The sequence below is a fragment of the Neopelma chrysocephalum genome, unplaced genomic scaffold (genome assembly GCF_003984885.1).
Source record: "Neopelma chrysocephalum unplaced genomic scaffold, ASM398488v2 Primary Assembly neopelma1_23, whole genome shotgun sequence".
NCBI classification, from domain to species: Eukaryota; Metazoa; Chordata; class Aves; order Passeriformes; family Pipridae; genus Neopelma; species Neopelma chrysocephalum.
In genome coordinates, this window is record NW_020897691.1 from 20,096,318 (window position 1) to 20,115,982 (window position 19,665).

General features: G+C 40.8%; 1 protein-coding gene across 4 annotated transcripts in view; it reads right to left on the reverse strand.

Annotated features, from left to right (window-relative positions):
* The window catches only part of PHACTR2 (phosphatase and actin regulator 2), a 135,023-nt gene that overhangs the window by 84,145 nt on the left and 31,213 nt on the right, over positions 1–19,665 (reverse strand). The window lies entirely within an intron of this gene.

Consider the following 19,665-nt stretch of genomic DNA (forward strand, 5'->3'; position numbering starts at 1 on the left):
TGTTTCTGTTTCTGTTTTTCTTTTCTGTTTAATAACTGATTCAGTGTAACTACACATAGCACAGCAGATTTTTACACTGATGCTTCCTAGCCTGTGTGAAGGGGAAAAGACATCAACAAAAAATTTAGCAGGCATACTGAATGAAGTTCCTGAGTTGCTCAAGTTGTGTGTACGTCCCCTGCCATGCACTTTGGCCCTTTCAAAGCACGTGAGCCTGTCAACAACAACAGCCATTTGCTCTTGCTGACTAGAGTGAGACTTCTGCTCAAAACTTTTGAGAAAAAGTTTTGAAAATGTTTGGCACCACTGTTCATCTAGTTCCTCTCCATTCAATCAGATTTTAGAATGAATTTAAATGTATTACTGGACTATAATTAGCTCTGAAGGGCAGAAGTCCACAGGGGACCAGCTCTTTCCTTTTTAAATGGGCAGCTGTAAAGACACTACCTTGAACAATATCCTGAATGACAGCAAAGTTTCAAACGTGGACCCCTGCCTGATTAACTCTAAAAAATCAGAATAATCTCTGCCTCTGGCAAATCAAAGTCCTTCCCTATGAAGCTGGTTTACTACAGAAGTATCTAGACCAAAATACAAGTTTCAGCCTTCAGTTTAATTTGCCTCCATGTTTCTGTTATTATGAAAATGTGGACTTTTTTGCTCTACTGGGAAAATGCATTTTTTCCACTCTCCCATGACTCAAAAACAACTGAAAGATTCTTCCTCCAAGCTTAAGAAAAAGAAGAGGGGAAAACTTCACCTTTTGGCAAAGATACAGATGGAAATTTTTGACTCAAAAGAGGATTTTCAAAATAATATAAAAGAAGCATGTAAAAACAAGGGGTTATAATGGAAACTATTTTCATAGCCAGCTCTAAAGTAAGAACTGCTGTTCCAGAGACACATGGTACTGCTGAAAACATTGGTTTGAAGCCAAAATCCCTACCATGCTAGTGGAATCCGGAAGCACTACAATATTAAATATACCTCAAAATATATGTCAGACATCTCCCTGTGCCTGTTCCACTTATTCTTCACAGCAAGATACTATACACTTAATTCATCAGTGTCTGCAGAGTAACAGAATAAAGGGCTGGTGGCAGACCTGCACCACACTCGCTGAATGGTCTTCTGGAAGACTGGGTTTATTATTCCCTTTTTGCAAATATTGAGCCAATATCCACTTTCCATCTGCAGCACTTACACAGCATCTATTATTACAGCATGTAAGCACCTCTCACTGGTCCTAGGGAAGAGTTATTATCCCCAAGATATGATTTCCACATTTCATTTGCAGTGATGGGAGGAGGGAGCACGCTACTAAAAGTGTGAGGACATCCTGCTCAGCTGCACTGCACTCCTCCTTGGCAGACTCTTTCTTCTGCATTTGTCTGCTTCTTCCAGCTGCTCCAATGCAGTTGGCCTGGCCCTGAGCAGTTTTCTATCATGGAAAACTCTGCTCTGGTGAGACTCCACCTGGAGTACTGTCTCCAGTCCTATGACTCACTCTGGAGTCCTCAGCACGTGAAAGACATGGACCTGTTGGAGCGAGTCCAGAGGAAGGCCATGTAGATGATTAGAGGGATGGAGCACTTCTCCTATGAAGACATGCTAAGAGAGCTGGGGTTGTTCAGCCTAGAGAAGAGAAGGCTCGGGGAGACCTTATAGCACCTTCCAGTACCTAAAGGGAGACTAGAATAGAGCTGGAGAGGGACTTTTTCCAAGGGCATGTGGAGATAGGACAAGGGGGAATGGCTTTAAGCTGAAAGAGGGTAGCTTTAGACTAGATATCAGGAAGAAATCCTTCACTATAAGGGTGGTGAGACAATGAACAGGTAGCCCAGAAAGTTGGTAGGTGTCCCATCCCTGGAAATATTTAAGGCTGGACAGATCTCTGAGCAACCTGATCTACTTGAAGATGGCCTTGCTCATTGCAGGGGAGTTGGACTAATAACCGTTCATAGTTCCCTTCCAACCCAAGCTATTCTGTGATTCTTTTTGCTCCTACCACAATTACAGCTTGGCCTGCATCTTTGCTGATCCATAAGAAAGCTCACAGCCAGTTATAAGTGTCCTAGTCGAATGTGTAAAATGAATCTTCTGCTTTTGTGCAGATTGTCTTTCCTACAGATCTTAGGCTTTTGCTCACAATTCTTGCCTTGCAATAACATGCCAACACCAACTGACAGTTTTCCCAGGAGTGAGGCTGGTAGAGTGTGCCCTTTTGCCACTTCTAAGTTCACAGAAGTTTAACAGAAAAGCCCACCCAGTTGGCTCTGTCAGGATCTGGCTGGCTGCAGAGACACACCAAGACTAGCAGAGCACTGACTGAGGCTGCTTCTTCTCTGCCTGGTCTGGCCTGAGCTCCCCACAAGGCTGGTGGGTCAATCTGGAGAGGGATCGCAGGGCTCACAGACAGCAGTCACAGGCAAGCAAGGGGGACTGGCAAAGCACACAGCCTACTCTGCCAGGAAGAGCAGGCAGCCATGGGGTTCATTAACACCTCAGGAATGGGGATGTGTTCTGTGGGTGTTGACTTTCGTGGCTGGACCCTTTAAGTGTTGCTGTCAAAAACTGCTCTAAGTGGTAATGTCAAAAAGGTGTGATTGGTTCAAAGACACAATTAGATCCAATTTCATCCTTCATGCACCCCCCCCCAAGCAATTGTTTGGGGTTTTGTTCCGAACCCTCAGAGTTAGCTGCTTTCGTTCTCCAAACTGGAGGTAGCTGTCTTTGTAATAGGTTTTACACACCATTAATTTCTAAAGCTATCCTTGATGCTGGGAAACATATCATCCCATTTTAACTTCCATATGTCCAAGTGTGCATGGCTGTGTATGGGGAGGGCTATAAAGGGTCGGGTTTTCCACCCTTGCCAGCATGCTGTAGCAGAATTCTGATCTAGTAACCTGCTAGCATTTAATGAGGCAGAAAGCCTAGTCAGCTTTTGCCTCCAGCTCCTCCTGTATGCGTGGCATTTGGTCTTCATATGGTGATTGTATAAATCAAGTGTCAATCTGTGAGTCTCATTTTGCTTTTTAAATTCTTGTGTGTTAATTCATTGACTTGATGGTGATGAGAGAAACCAGGATGCTTTAACTACACTAGTCCTGGGGGTCTTTTTTGTGCTGATCCAGATCATGTTTAGCTCAGGTTCATTCAGTGGCAAACCCCACACATAAGGAAACTAAAACAATTATATGAGGTAAGACAAGAATGCCAAAAGTGCTTTTAGCAAGACTAAACATCAATATTACACTTTTTTCCTAACTACCTGTTTAATACAGCAGATCATTAATGCAGCACGTTTAGTTAGTTCAAATGTACAAATTTCATTAAATTACAATTCAGCAACATTAAAGCCAAATGGGCTGCAGGGAGAAAAATGCAGATACTTTTAAAGCTAATGTAAATGAAATATTACTGTTTTCAGCTACAATCAAATTAAATTGAGTCAATAGAAGCTTTCACAGAAATGCTCAGGAAGATAGCTTCTCTGTAAGGAAAATCCATTTAAAAGAAATAGTACTTCAGATATTTTCATGGTTCTGTGGCTCACTGAATTATATTCCCATATAGAAGCAGCAAAGCTCATGTGGGAGAGCCAGTAATAAGACCTTTACTGGTATGTCAATTACTAGGAGAAAAAGGTCTTAATTTTACAGTGCTTTTTGTAAGTATTTAACTGTAGAAAACATTAACCCAAGAAGAACCATTGTGAAATGAAGAAAATACACATTTCCAAAACCACGACTTGCTCGAGGAACCCTCACTGCCTCCTTCACAGTCCCTGGCATCACTGGGAGCCAGGCTGCAACGTCAAGCTCCCTCTAAAACCCTGTGTGGGTGCAAAGCACAGCCCCATGCCATGCAGGAGTGCCTTCATGGGCACTGCAAATAGCATCCACTGGGTTCTCTGGATGAAAGGTAAATGCCTTTGGTTGTGGAGTATGAACCATAAAATCCAGCTTGGCATTATGCTTCAGTATTTTCTGTAAAGTCACTTAGAGAACTGTGCTATGTTAGCTATGTGCCACACTAAATAATTGTTTTCCCCCAAAACAGTAATTAAAAGTCTATATAAAGTCTCACCTACTCAGGCAATGTTGCAGGACGAGGGGTGCTCCTAAGCATTCTCAAGCACAGATCCCACTCACTTAAACTACTAAAATACAACGCAAGATGTCAGAGTCTTCGTTTTCCCATGAACTGCACAGTAATTATGAACCACAACCATGATTCACACATGGTGATAAAACCCAGTGCTTGTAAATTTATGAATGTAGCTGGTAGTCATTAAGTAAATTATGTGGAGGTCAGGTCGATGGTCCTTTCTTTGTTTATTCCTCTTATTTAATGATCCATTGCTGGAGACAGACCGAAAACTTTCAGAATGTTTTACAACATATTTATGTGGCCAAGGGTGTCCTATGCTTTCCATCCCCATTATCCTGACATGCTGAACATAAATCAGAGTGCAGTATGTAGAATTAAACTCTGAGGAAAGCACAGAGCAGCTTTTTTTTTTTTTAAATAATGTACACAGAGAAAATACTTCTTCCTTTCCAGAGTAGCCTTTAAGAGAGATCACCTTTTGGTTAACAGATGAAATAAGACCACTTTAATTTTGTGCAGCTGAATTCCACAAAAGCCAAATGTCCTAGCATGGGATATTACACCTGGATCCAAGGAGACTTCCATTCAATTAGAGACAAAGTGTGGTTAAGATCACATGACATTGTCAGGGTTCAGATCCTTACAGCTCAAGCTAATCAAAGTCAATTTTTTTTAAAGGTATGGAGACTTAACCCTGGCTTAGCACTCAGTACTAACTCCTGGCCTCACAAGGCAGGTCATGTCTATGGACAAGGGCTGGACCAGTTTAAGTAAAATCATTAATAAAGCAAATGTATGTATAATCATGCATATATCCATGTATAGATATGCTAAACTGATGCAAGTCAGTTGAAAAGCTACAAATTTTCTTGTGGGGCCAGCCTCACTGAAAACTTTCTTTGTGCATAGATGTTTGTGTTGAACCATCCTATTAATCCTACAAAATTTTTAGGAGTCTGAATAGGAGTACCAGCAGAGAGACTTCCTGCAATTCAAATGCGTGGACTGTAAGAGTTATGGAAAGGAAGAGGTCTATTTACCAATCTAATAGAAAGAAAATTAATTATCTGAATTTTAAGATATTTTGTTATTAAACTAGTAGGTGAAAAATTATGGTCATAGCAACCTATACACATCTGGCATTTCCTTATGTCATGATAAATATTAGTTGGGTTTTATAAGTAATTTCCCCCATCAAATTGACTAAACTAATATGAGATAACTGGATCCACAATTCATGCAAGGCATTTTTTGTTTGTATAAGTTGTCTAGTAACATTGGTTAACACCCTGATAAAAAAAAATCCATACCTTTTCTGAAGTTATTTTAGGCTTGTCTGTGTGTTAATTTTTACATCAAACATAATTGGTCTGACTCAAAAAGCCTTTCTGACTGCAAGCTGTTCCAAGTGACATGACATTACATACCTCCCAGGTTGAGCTCCCCAAAAGCTGAACCAGTCTAAAGGACAAAAGACAACCCGGTATATGAGGAGTGTGACCTTCTTCACAGACAGAACATTTATGTTCATACGTCATTAGTCTGCTGCTAATAGCCTGGTATTGAACTAAAATGAGTCATCTTTCAGCTCCTCTTTGGTGCTGTTTCACAGAAGTCACTAAAACATACTTCACTGACAATCAGTTTTATACTTAGTGTATTACAAATGCGCTGGTGCAGTAAATGACTGTAACACTTCAGCACGTGTGCAGTAAAGCAGCTGTGTAGGAGCTCCGAGACTCCTTGTTTTCCCTGGCAAGGTACTTGATCACTGTTTGTATCGTCTCACATACCATAGCCTTGGGCTGTGTATTTTTCACACACATGAAAAATCCTACCCCCATTATAATTGCAATCAGGCCTTTATGAAAGCTGTACTACCAACATCAGACTATGCATTTTTAGAGATTAAATGTATCAGTATAATTGCCAAGTCATATAATAGCAGAAAAGAAAGCAAATATCATGTGTCCTTAGGTATAAAATTCATTTCTTCCTGGAAGATTCCAAGTTTTGAGAGTTACAACAAAATTCCAGGTGCTCCATCTTATCCAATTCTTCTTATTATGCAGTTTTGATTGGCCCTTAAAATGCTGGCACATTTTATTACATTAGAACTCAATCTAAGAAACCTGAACACATGTTCATGCTTCACTGCTCACTGGTTATTAGGATAATCTGCAGGAATCAACATCACAATAGGGCATTGTTTGTGAATGTGAGCAAAAGGTTACAACAACAGCCTGAACCCAGACCTGACTCCTTGACTCCCCATTCCCTTTGCTGTGAAGAGTGCACATGTGTGTGGTAGCTATTTCCATCATGGTCAGTCTTTTCTGCCTTTTGTTGCACCCCAGGAGAGAAAATACAGCAGGAGCACATTTATCCTGAAAACGCCAAGTAGCTGGAACAGTGTGTTCCATGGGAGCTGACCAGCTATGGCGTAAAGCAAACCTTAGGCTCCTCATTGTTGCAAGATTTGAGCACCCCACAGTACCCAGCAAATAGATCTGCTACAGGCATAATCTAGGGGGTAACAAGATAGTTCTGTAAGAAATTATTTCCTTTAACTGAAATGTGCTTGGATCCACAAACTCTGAGTTCCACAGTCCTGAACACCCTCCTTCATTGCTGCTCAGCCACACAGGCACTCAATTACTCGTACATTGAGCTTTCATCCTTGGTAACTAAACGTCCACTTAGGGTTACCACTACACCTGTCTGCACCACAGCAATGCGCTATTAGCACCTACACTGTTGGAGAAATAGAGCCCAGTCCCTTTTAAAGAGTTCTGGAGAGCAGTGTGAAGGCTATGCTTTTTGAGGAGTCTTTTCAAGTGATATTGGGCTGTCAAAAGAAGGCATGTTTGGGGAAAAACCTTATCCTCTCTCCTCAGGGTCCCCATTCCCAAGAGATGAGCTTAGACAACACAGTGCTGGGTAGTGAAATTGCCTGTCATCTGTGTTACAGGGGCTCTGTTTCCAGACCAAATCCCACACAGGACCAGCATTTAGATGGAGAGGACCCTTTCTGTCCATTCACACAGTAGCTTGAACAGGATGCAGAACAATTTGAGGGTTCTTGACTCTTTACTGCCTGAAGGGATTAATTCCTGCTTCTCCTACCTTCCAATAGTGGAATTAACCTGATCTGTTTGCTGGTATAATACCAGTATTTAGGGACTTTTGTCCTGCCAGCTGCAGGGGGGAAACACTGGTGATTCTTTGGCATGGGGAATAAAGCAGTGTTAGCACCTCTCTATAGCACTTTAGCATGGGGCTGGGCTGTTTTTTCTAGTCCTCCTAGTCCTCCTTCCATAAAAAAGAAAGTACTTCATCATTTTAAGTAGGTATAGAGTAGGACAGGCGAGGGCCTTAATCAGCAGGCTGTATTATCATATACGTAGTCTATTTAAGGTCTAAAGAACTTTTTATTTTAGACACAGTGGAGTTTGAAGACACTGTCCGCATGTTCCAACAATAGCGTTCACCCTCACCATAATATGATCTGCTGCCTCCAGCTCTTTTGTCCCAGGAGGCCTCTTCTGGCAGGGGGTGCCCTGTAATGCAGAATTCTTAGGTGCCACACAAAGAATGACATCATAAACTGAAGGACAGGACTTAAAGGACTTGATAATTTTTTAAAAAATAAAATGTAAGAAAACACTGGAGCACAGAGGAGAAAGCCACATCACCTGCATAAAGCAATGGTAATAAGACTGTATAAAGTATTGCCTTGCAGCATGAAGAGCAGCAGTACTTTACCTCCTAAACAGCCAGATTTAGCCAGTGAAACCTTCCTATTAGGCATAATACCAAGGTAGTGTTTAACTATGATCTTCACTGCAGCCCTGTATGAGTTCCAGCTACAGTGTCAGGCTAACAGCAACACTGAGGAATGAGAATGGTGCCTAATTTCAGAGATGCTGGAATAATGCCAAAATCTGCCCTCAATTGGTGTGAGTGGATATAAATTACTTAATTGCTTCTGGCTTACTCCCACCTGCCCCTCTTGCTAGTACTTTACCACCTAAAAGAAACACGAGTTAATGTTTTGTACAGGAACTCTGGCTGGTGCTGACTCTGGGGTGATGAGAAAGAACCAAACACTTTTCATTTAACTACATGTGCAGTGAAAAACAGTATAATGGGCATTATTTCAACACGCTTTTCTCCCACCAAGAAGTCAGGGTAGCCAAGGCTTGTACACGTCAGCAATGCCGTTCCGTTGTGTCCGACAGGTGGCAATTAAGGCAGATGCAGCTAGCTCCAGTGGAAACAAAGCCTTTAATAAAACTGGAAGAAGAAATTCTTCCTGCTGGAGGCTTTCTAGCACCTGGGACCCCTCATTTCCATCCTTTTTAGCAGTCTGTCTGCTGTGAGTTGTGCAGTATTGTTTTTCCCTTGTGCTAGCTAATAGTCACCTTCTTTTTTCAAATCTGAAATATATTCAGAATCACCTATTACCAATATTTAAATATAACATATATATACACACATGTTAATATATAAATGTATTATGGTTCCCAACAATATACCTCTATAGATAGATGTCGGTGATATTTAGTCATAGGTGGGAACAAAGAGGTCCAAACTAGTATTTTCCAGTAAGAAACATTAATACAGTTTGCTTTGTAGGATTATTATAGTTAGAAAGCTGCAAAGGGATTTTGGGTTGAAGTCCAAAGTAGGTTCAGAATATTAGGAAATTTGCTTTTACAGTAGCTCAGAGTTACAAGGCTTTCCTGAATCCTCCTCAGATTTTTGTGTTTTAAGGAAGACACGGTACACCAAAGATTACTCAATATCCCAGGAGCAGTCACTCTAGTGCTCCAACTAGAAAAAGACAACGTCTTTCCATGTTGCAAATACATTCAAAGAGTACATAAGCTCTCTGAGACAGAGCTCATCAGTTGAACATGTGCTTCCAGCATAATGCTATTATTATGCAACTATCTTTGAAAATGACTGCTTCTCAATACTGAGCCTCTCCATCTGTAACCAAGATCTAATTCGTTTTCCCCTGATCATATGGCCTTTCCTTTGTCCATACTGAACACATTGGTTTCTTGCATAAAAATAGTTTTATATTTTCTTGCCAGTCAGTGCTAGTAGCATCATACAGCCTGGAGCAAGAACCAGTTCTTGCTGTATACCTCCTGAATCACACCTGATGTGTGATAACAATTCCCTAAATACACTTGTATTTTGAAGCCTGGAGTTTGGACACCGATTAAACCATTTGATACATAACATATTGGGTTTGTATCATTTTAGGTTCTACACACCAGAATCAAGCCAAGCATCTTCTAATGCAGCAAGATAGACAGATGAAATAATCATCTTCTAATGCAGCTAGATAGATGAAATAATTCCCTCAAACCTGTTTTTCTCTAACCCATGTTAACTGGAATTATTTGTATTCAATCTCTTAATTCTTTCTGGCTCAGTCTGAGCCTGGGACTGATGTGAGATTCACTAGCTATGCTTATGTGTCTACCTCATTTACTCCCTTTAAAAATTGTTGCAACACAGATTAATTCCTTCAAAAGCATGACGTTCCCTCAGAATGGAGACCAAGGGGGGTACATTGTGTGCCCTACCTGGTTACCCTCAGAAGAGGAATGATTCTGAGCCCAGATAACTCATTGCCTTCCCAGCCCACAAACAGAAGGCCAGAAAGCCCTGACAGTTCCATCTCTGGGCTACAAAACAAACTGCAGCTCTGTGCCTTTGTGTGGCCAACTATTTGTGGCTCTTCTGTAGTGCGCTCTCTACCACTACCATATACTAACACATGTTGCAACAGGGTGGGACCTCCCTGCCTCCCTACCCTACCTGCATCCCTATAGCAAAGGTCCACCTAGCCCAGCACTCCATTTCCAACAGCGTCCCTAAGCACTCCCAGACTTTCCACAGGGCCTGTGCAGCGGCTGAACGCAAGTCAGTCCTCTGTGTGCCAAAGAGTGCGCTGTTGTTCTTGGAAAACATTTTTGCTCTTGTGTGTTTGCAATGTCTCATGAACTGCATAAAGTACATGACGCAGCTGTCCATAAATACTATGAGAAGACAACTTGTTCTGTGAATGAACACATAATGGAATTTGATTTAATGTAATGAAATAGGAGGAAAAAATTTGGAGCAAAGTGGAAGTGTAGATATGCTTAAGGATGGTAAATATCTTGGACTAGTCACCTTTGACAGAGAAAAAGCTGAAATAACTTAGGGACCACTTCTCATCTGTGGGAAGTCCTTTTATACCAGTCCTAAAGAACCTCTAATTTCTGACATTTGAGTCTAGCCAGTGTCACCAGGGAGTTGGCAAGGAGGGAAATCATGAGGCATGTGAGAATCTTCTTTGCTTTTTCTCTCAGCTGAGAGGAAGCCCAGTTTGATATAGGTAAGCGTTCTCTTACCATTTTGTTTCTGTTTCTAGAAACAAAACTGCTGTCAAGATCTCATCCTCTCCCTCTTCCAAATAGTATGAGACAGCTAATAGATGATCCATGGTGGAAGCAGTCTGAACCAGAAATGCATACGCTGTCTTACCAGGCCTAAAACTGTGCTGAGAAGACTCAGACAAAACCTGTATTTGAGCACAGCAACCTACTTTCATGACATCAGTTCCAGAACTGGAGCTCTAGTGCACAGTGCATAGCAGGATCAAGGGAAGCACGGAACATAAGTACTCCAAATTCCTCTGCAAAGCCATGGGAAAGCTTTATGGTTGCCAAGCTACTAATATCATCAAAATACGGATTTTTCTTTTTCATTCTGCCCATAGTACTCTGTGACTGTGAAAATGGGCAGAAGGAAAAAAATAAAATAAAATAAACCCCAGTGATGCAGTTTCACACTGAGAGTGCAGACTAGCATGGGAATGTGAAAATGAAGGGGACCACAGGAGTCATCAGGACCAATCCAACATGGTAGCAGGCAATAGATGCTTTGCTGTGGGAAGCATCACTTTTGCATCCTATGGACACTTAGGTGCTTCCTGATAAGTTAAAGGTAAAGGCAAAGGTGTAAAAGACAAGTGTGGTATGCCAGAAGCAGTGAAAAGGAAAGTCTGAGGTCACATTCCATCAGCAATGTTCTGAGAAGTTTATTTGTGTCATTTTTTCAGGCAAGAACATATTGGCTGCCTTTCACACAGTGTCAACCCTCTTTTCCATGAGCAATCTGATCTACCGCTTGAGATAGCACTTATTGGTCTGGAGGAAAAGCTTAAAGGCAGAGCAGAGGAAGAGGAGATCACCACAAGAGGCAACAATGCCACAAAAGCGTGGTTAAATGCTGATCTAGGAAGGATGCTAACTCTTGCCTTCTCCTTGTTCACCCTGACAGTAGTCCTCTAAAATGGCTGCACAACCTATCTGAATCTGAAGATGTATACAACCTTTAGCACTTGGGAGCCACCTGCTCTGCAAGATGAAAAAGAGTTGGATGTGCCCTCAGAATTTCAAATTTTGCGTAAAAAAAAACCCGAAGAAATCTAGCTGTGATTGCAAGCAGCGATGAGGGAACTTATCTCAGGGTAAGTGATAACACTACTCTCAGAAAAGTGCTCTTAAACTGTAGCTGTACAAACTGCCCCCTGCTCAAGTGACATATCATGAGCTTCTTCATCTGCAGTGCAGAATAATAGTTAGGCAGGCTACCACCTGAGAGAGAAAGGGGACTCCACAATCATCCTTATTCCTCCCTGGGAGAAGAGAACATTTCTGGGAAATAACACTGGCTATTCTTTCTCCTTCAGCAATTCAAAATAAGACTCTAAATGGTGCTGAGGAGTACTTCTACTTTGCCAGTATTATACTTTTCCACTCTTCTTTGCAGTCAAGTTTTCTGAACTACAGTATTAAAGAATATACACAACACCTACAGAACTTGAGGCTTTGCAGTGCTCATTACTTTCAGATGTTGAAAGTAAATTGTTCATCTTGAAGGACCTCAGAATCTTGATCAAGACTTCATCATTTAATTTGGCCCCAGAACCTCCCACATGTAGATTAAAAAAAAAAAAGAAAAGTATTTTTTCCCCACTATCTAGACTATATAACCTTGGAAATTGCCAAGATTCTCTCACATGGTGCTATATAACCCTTAGCTTCTAAATAAGACAGGGTGAGTGGCACCTCCAAAACCATAGGCAGGGTTAGGTTCTGAGGCCTGTTTGCATCAATTAATATCACAGTGTTCAAAGATCCTCCAGCTAGAACTAGAAACAGCTGTGCCCTGAACTGGATGCCATGGAGATGTAAGACTGCATCACATCTAACCTCAGCTAACTAACCAGTCTGGGTGCAGCCACCAGTGCTGATGTGACTATGGTATTTAGTGGTTCAGATTAATGTCTGCTGAGCAAAAAGCACTACGCCACATAAACATGCTCAGAGCTCACTCAAGGACTTCTGGCACGGTCCTTGTTACACAGAGCAGACAAGGCATTCATGGGCTAAGAAAGGAGAAAACAAGCAAACAAAAAACCCCATTGCTGGGTTTTGTGGGAAAAGTGAGAAAAGCGGACTCTACCACTGCTTCCCATTTCCATTTTTAACCCAAAAGCCATCTTTGTTCCTAAGTTCTGTGATATTTTATGCCTCTTGAAGCCACTCATGCCAAAGTAAACAACTACTTCAACCTTTTGCGGGCACCGCTCAGAGCCTTAAGCTGTTGTGTAGGAAACGCAAGTTCATGCCTTACAGAAGCCTTATAATGTGTTACAATCACTGTGCTGTGTGATACAAGCTAGGGAATTTAAAAGTTAAGTTTGGCAACCTGCCCTTACTGTGCTCTAATTATTTCTTAATATCCCAGTTTAAGGGCAGCATATTGGCCCCAATTAGAAATTGTCTGGCTTTTATAAGTTTGTGTCACAGAATAAATGTTAAACAGTTTTCAGCTTCCTTATTGAAAACTGCTGATTGTGTGTTGCCTGACAAAGCAAAATGTTTCCATTAGAATAATGATTTATTGTAAATATGGTAGCATTAAGCCTGACTATTCTGGGTATTAAAAATGCATGGAAAAATCCATTGAAAAAAGCGTTATGTGAGCTGTCATAATTTGTTAGTTTAATATCTTTGTCATTTGCATTTCTTTTTAAAATGCCAAGAGCAATTAAACCTTATCCCAACACTAGAAGATGCCAAATTTCACTTGAAATTAAAACAGAGTAATGTGTCATGTTAGTTATTTTAATAATATTAAACAATAAAAACAGAAACAGAAAAGAGAAGAAAAAGGAGACATATAACAACTGCAGCTACAAACAAAGCAGCTAAAATATATAGCCTGTTTCTCTGATACAATCACACAGACAAACTCCATAGGCTTCCTCCATTAACAAACTATTTCCCCTGACAGAAAGGCCATAGAAAAGTATTGCTGGATTATGGTCTAAATAACCAGCTCACAGCAGCACAAATTTTATGCCAGTCTGAGATCACCATATTTTCAGTTCATCTCTTCACATGGTTTCCATGCAAGCCTTCATAATGAAATACCCCTCGTTTTTTGGACTGACTCAAGTCCCAGTGAGAAAGACAGAAGGGACTTGTGAGTCAGCAGGAGCTGGAGCTAGGACGAATCAATCACAACTTTGTTTCCTGTGGAAATATCAGCTGCTGTCATATTTGTATTGGAATTACATTGTGCAAGGCTTCTCCTAGCAATGGTCAAGCCATGGACGAAAAGATTGTTTCTGGATCATCTCCCACTGTGTCTGTCTTTCTATAGAGACACAGGGTTGCCTTTGCCATTATGAAATATCCTGTTGCTATCCAAAATACATTTAAGGGGATTTTCCCATACCATAAGTTCTGAAATAAGTAATCTTTGGTAGTTACATTACAGGAAAGGTGCTGCTGAGCAAACCAAGATTAAGCAAATATTTGTCCCTGGCCCATTTATATTCTTCTGTGTCTTGCTTTACTTGAAAATTGAATATTAACAGGGACCTAATTCTTCACTCAAGTCCATTATTTGAGCCCTATGTTCCCAGCAACTCAATACCTCATTGCTGACAAGTCTGGGTCGAGTTTGTCTCCTCTGGGAGGAAAGCAGACAGCCATAAACATCATCCCTTCTTCTGTTCCTTGCAAGAAGTCCTTCCACTGCTACCACTGCCCCCACGAGGTGCTTGGAGAGGATGCTTTTGTACAGGTATCAGTACAAACCACATTAGCTTCAGTCTCCCAGTATCTGCAGAAAAAGTGGTAGTTTTGTTCAAATGAATATGGCTACTTCTGTAATCTTTCATCTCCAGCAGCAAATGGGACATCCCTTCTAGTGTTGAGCTGTGCCCAGAGCCAGGCACAAACGGCTTTGTGGGATAACAAATCCAGGTGACAAACCTCCTCCAACATCCTGCATCTCCACAGGGCACTGTTGGGGGACACTCACGTTGGCCCTGGGCCCCCCACACTCACCCAGGGGCTGCTGGGCCTCACTTGCCAGAAAGAGTGATTAGAGACAAATTCAGCAGCTTTATTCAAGATTTACTCCTGTCTGTGGGGAGAAGGTTGCTAGGTATTCTTATAGTCCTAAGCTACTTATATTTTCCAGTTATACTTTAGGAAGAAGTCTCATAAATGTTTTATGTGAAAATATAAAAAATTGGTTGAATAGTGAGACAGAGGGGAAAAAAAGAGAAAGGGAGGATTTTTTTGGTAAAATTCCATCCAGTCTACTTTTTGAGCCCAAAGCAATACCCCTGCAAGTCACTCCATAATTAAGCATCAAATTTCCTAAAGACTCAGTTAGAGACAATGAATGATGACTAAACAGCAGTAGACTACATCCTTATTATCAACCACCTGCTCTTTGGTCATACAATCTTGCTTTGCTCCTCGCAGTTCACTTCCAGACCCCTCAATTTGAGGTGTTCAAAGCCACTGGAACACAGGCAGTTTCTCTTGGAATGATTTGTGCCTGTGCCTCTCAATACAACCTTTCCTCATCTGGACTGCTTTGGACTTTCAGAATGGTTGGGTCCTGCAGTTATAGTCTCACCCTTGCTAGAAGTACATGGGAAAGTGCCACCTCTCAAATTTGGATTACTACTTCTGTACACAACATTTGCTTCTTCACCATAGGTGGCAGTGATAATCCAGAGCTCAGAACAGGGGTCTGAGGGCAGCTGGCCAAAAAAGTGTCACACAACCAGCAGATGTAAACATAAGGCATGAGCTCAGCACCTGGTGGTTTGATGCTTGCTAGCTTTTATCAGAAAAAAAAAATCAGAAATTATTAGAAAATAAAATCAGTGTTACACCATCTCTCCAAACCAGCTAGAGTTCATGGTGCTTCTTTATAAGAAGTTCTGCAGCAACAGAAATTGTTGCTTAAAATATGAATGTGTGTCACCACAGTGGGACCACAGCACTTCTAGCTAACAAGAGCCATTTGAAGTAGGGTGGATGGTATATCTCTACATTTTGTACTACACAGTATTTGGTTACTTCTAGTACAAGTTCCTATATGGTTGTTTAAACACTTGTTAAAACACGTGTTTAAACACTTGAAAATAACATTGAGAGTAGCAGGAAATAAGGTAAGACACTAAAAAGCATCTGTAAGGTCAAATCCTCAACCAGCACTCAATTTCAGTAGTCTTATATTTAAAGAATGCTAAATAAATCCTATTGAGTTACAGAAACAAAAAAATGACTAGTTACTTCAAAAGCAAGAGAATTTCTATCCACAGACAGCTTCCTGTGTCTCTTGCCCTTCCTGTGACACATGATATCATGCAGAAGAAGGCTAAATTGACACTTGCTATCCTCCCGTCCCGCAGTGTTTCAGGCCTCAAGTTAAAGTCTTGCTTCGATGGAAAGCTCTAAGTTTCACTTCAGGTCAAATATGAGGTTTGATGTTGCTACTGGATATTCTTCAGAGATAAGATATTCAATATACAAGACCTCCAGTCCCTTTAGAACAGATTTTTTACTTCGAGGCATAGCCTGCAGCCAGAGCTGCAGAGCCTACATAATTCAGGGTAACAATTAACCACAGCTAGCTCATTACTGCTAAAATAATATTCCAAGTGCAAAGAAGTCATATAAATCCCCAAGAAACATGAAACAAGGACTCCTGGTTTTGTTCATGACTGGTATGACACAGCACCTTGTTATGCTGCCATTCACCCTGATGAGATCCTTCCCCCAAGATTTTGGCATATCACATTGGCATGTTCCTTGGATAAGAATGAGTGTGTAAGGCTTGTCTGTTTTAAGGTGAGACACCTCTCCAAGCAGGACACAGCTGACTAGGAGCTCTGGGTGAAGGGATGTTGCTGATCTCACTCCTTCTTACAGGAAATCCCCCTCAAAAAGCATCACTTTGGAGCATGTCTGTTTCCGCAGCTTCGCTCTTCCTGCTACTGCAAGTTTCTTGCTACTTTCATATTCACTTTTTTTCCCCATGAGTTATTTCCAGACCTTCCTGGGTTTTTTAAAACGAGTTTTATTACATCATTGCTGTTGCCAGGCGTGATCTGTCTGGCTCAAAGTAGATTCGTGCAGCAAAGCCGGATCCCAGGACCTGCCAGTGGAGGCAAGAAGGGGACTGCTGGCTGCCCTCTCCTGCCCAGAGCATTAGGCAGCCTTGCAGTTGAATACCTGCAGCCAGCCCATCACAAACAGCTGATGCCAAAATAGGCAAAAAATACAACTAGAACCGTCCTGATGTGCCATACATAGACAGATGAATATTTTATTGTTATTCCAGGAAAGGCTTTTAAAAGAACACACGAGACAACAATTACGCAGAGCTGTCTCGGTACATGGATTAAAAATATAAGCAATCTAACATTTAAAGGACTTTCTTAATAAAAACATTGTTTCTAAAACCCACAAAATAGCTCAGACCATAACAGCTAAAAAGTGCACATAGGTCACCTATAAGCTACACTGATCTTTTTAAATTACAGTTATGGCCAGAAAATTATTTTAATGATGGCAGAGAAGAAGAGTGACGAATTACAGAGATATTTCTGTTATGCAGAGCAGAAGATGGAGTTTTGCCCAACAATTATCCATGGTCTGACTTTGAAAGTCTCTTCGGCAGCATGATGAGTTTAATAACAGAGGCCTGATTCACTGACACTGATACCAAATTGTTATTTCTAGCACTCACTGGCTCAAACCCACAGTTTTGCTAATATTCTGCAGTTCTTTATTGCCAGAAATAGCATCTCTTTAGGAAGAATTCAGGCAGGTATCCAGCCTGTATACATCAGCATGTTTACATTTCATTTGGCAAACTGCTGAAGAACAAATTAATCAGGCAGTTATGTTTATGGCTGCAAATATCCTTCCCCCTTCTGTTTGGTCTTGTAAGTGCCCAGATTACACCGCATGGGCTTTCAAAGGTGCACTCACATCCCTGTAGAAGTCAGAGGGCACAGGCCAGATATACAGAGGTATTCAGCTGCACAGTCCCCACATTGGCACCCAACTCCATTTGGTTGCAATTAGAGATCATGAGATCTAAAAGTAACTCTACAGACCTTGGCTGTGTTTACTCAGCACCCTGTAGGTTCTTTGGAAATGGATGTATTCCCTACTGTGCTCAAAGTATGGAAGTGACTGGACTTGTAGAAGAGCTGCCTGGAGAAGGGAGTGTGCCCATGCCACATGTGGGGCTGAAGGTGGTTGACCATGCTGAACACAGGCAGTGAGAAGATCACTGGTAATGACAGTAGAAGCTGGATCAAAGCCATGCCCTCTGCCATGATGTCTTCAATAAGGCTTAGTTCCATCTGGTTTTGGGTTGGTTTGGGACTTTTTTCTATAACTAGTTTTTACTTCTCAACCAAAACTATTATTTTAACCGATTTCAATGGTATATACTTTGTTTTCTAAAAAATGGAAAGTATCGGTCACTGTTTCTGCACGAAAAAAGAAATATCTGGATTTATTCAGCAAACTGGTGTTACACGAGGCTTTGAGAGTAGTTGGTAAATTGCGCAGAGAGCAAACCTTACTTTAACTTTCAAATTTTGCAGATAGGAGCCAAACTGGAATGTTCCTTTGACAAAAAAAAAACCCAAACCAAAACAAACAAGAAACCCACAAAACCCCAAACACCACACACAGGAAAATCTGTTTCTATGGTTTTCAGATACTAGCTTTCCCCTTCGCTCCCTCCCCCCTCCAAAAAAAACCCCTGGCCTTTAAAAAAGTGTGACTCATTCCTGAACAGATTCTTATAGCTGGATTAAAGTGGTATCTCTGTCAAGACCTCAATAGTATTAGTTGTTGATGCTGAAGAGTGTAAAAACCTGGAGGAATTAGCAGCTCTGCCTGCCAGGGTATCTCTTACCCACAGGTATTCTGTGTTGGAGAGCAGGAATCCTTCTCCAGCAGAAAATTCTGCCTTGTCATGCAATATAAAACACAAGTTGTTATCATTTATTATGTTAAGGCTTCTTAAAGCTAGCCAAAGCACCAAGTGCAAAGAGTATTGTTAATCTTAATTATTTCCAAAAAAGAACATTATACTAGGACTATGTCACTTTTTAAGTTCATAAGTGCTGACAATGTAATTTTCCATAATGTAATTTTCCATAATGCCTACATTTTAAATTCTGGGAAAACTTTCTTTTCTTTTTTTGTCTTGGACTTCATAGAAATAAAAGCAGCAAGACCCTTCCATCTGTTTGTCATGGAAGTTGATAACAATACACGTGAAATGAGAATGACCTGGACAGCTTAGCAGACATAAGCAAGAGTTTTGCTTTTATTATTAAAAAACCAAAACACCCAAAAAACCCCACAAATTTAAACTACATGTAGTATCATGACTGAAATCTACTGTAGAATAATCTTTTCACACATTGTAGAGGTGATTATCACTTTTAAGGTCAACTTCAGACAAATCTGAAGATTTGAGCAGGTTTCAAAGGGCACTGAATCTACTGCAGATTATGTGTCCTAACAGGTAATGCACTAGTACTAATAAATCAGAGAGACACTGACATGTTCAAGTTTCATAGCAGTCAAAGCAGCATGCAAAATATCCATCCCAAAGAGCTCTCTTTTTGCTCTGCCTTGTGATACAAGGTAATGCAAAAGGGAAATGCAAATAATGCATTTCATCACAGATGCAATGATGTGTGTGCCTCCTTAGAAACCGTGAAGTGCATTATTTTGGATGAAAATGCATGCTCTAAAGTTGGAACATCAAAGAAAATAAAAAGTGCAAATATATTCAGTATTTTATGTGCTAAATATAAAAGAGAGTAAGGCATTATATAGGGAAAATAGAGGCAGTTTGAAATAAGACAGATGGGAGCTAAGCATGATCTACTTTTTGTTAGCTTTATTGGTTACCTATCCACACCTATTGCAAACTGTGAGAGATATTTCCCTACTAAAGTACATGCATTTTCCCTTCCTGCCACATTTCCTGCATATAGATTCCAAAATAACACTGAAAACCTCAAAAAGGCAGATCCCACATTACAGTTTAGGTTCACATTTCCAGGAAACAGACTTAAACCAGAAAAAAACAGACTATTAAAGGGTTAAAAACTTAAGTGTG